Source organism: Penaeus monodon, chromosome 34, assembly GCF_015228065.2.
Source record: "Penaeus monodon isolate SGIC_2016 chromosome 34, NSTDA_Pmon_1, whole genome shotgun sequence".
Lineage (NCBI taxonomy): Eukaryota > Metazoa > Arthropoda > Malacostraca > Decapoda > Penaeidae > Penaeus > Penaeus monodon.
Window position 1 is genome coordinate 34,223,924 of NC_051419.1, and position 241 is coordinate 34,224,164.

The following is a 241-nucleotide window of genomic DNA, read 5'->3' on the forward strand; positions in this document are numbered from 1 at the left end:
CATGTGGATATGTGAAATCTGTGTTATGTATAAAAGAGATATGTCTCATATATTTACCCATGCCTCACATATAACTTCATCTGTAAAGCAGATATACTCGAGGTATTTGTCTGCTACCTCCCTTCAGTGATCCCACAAGCTGGAGAGAAGGCAGTCCAACTACATCCCTCTCCTACTCTTTCCGCCATGCCCAGTAAACAACAGGTTAAAAGGACCTGCCTCTTCATTCAACCCTCTCTAT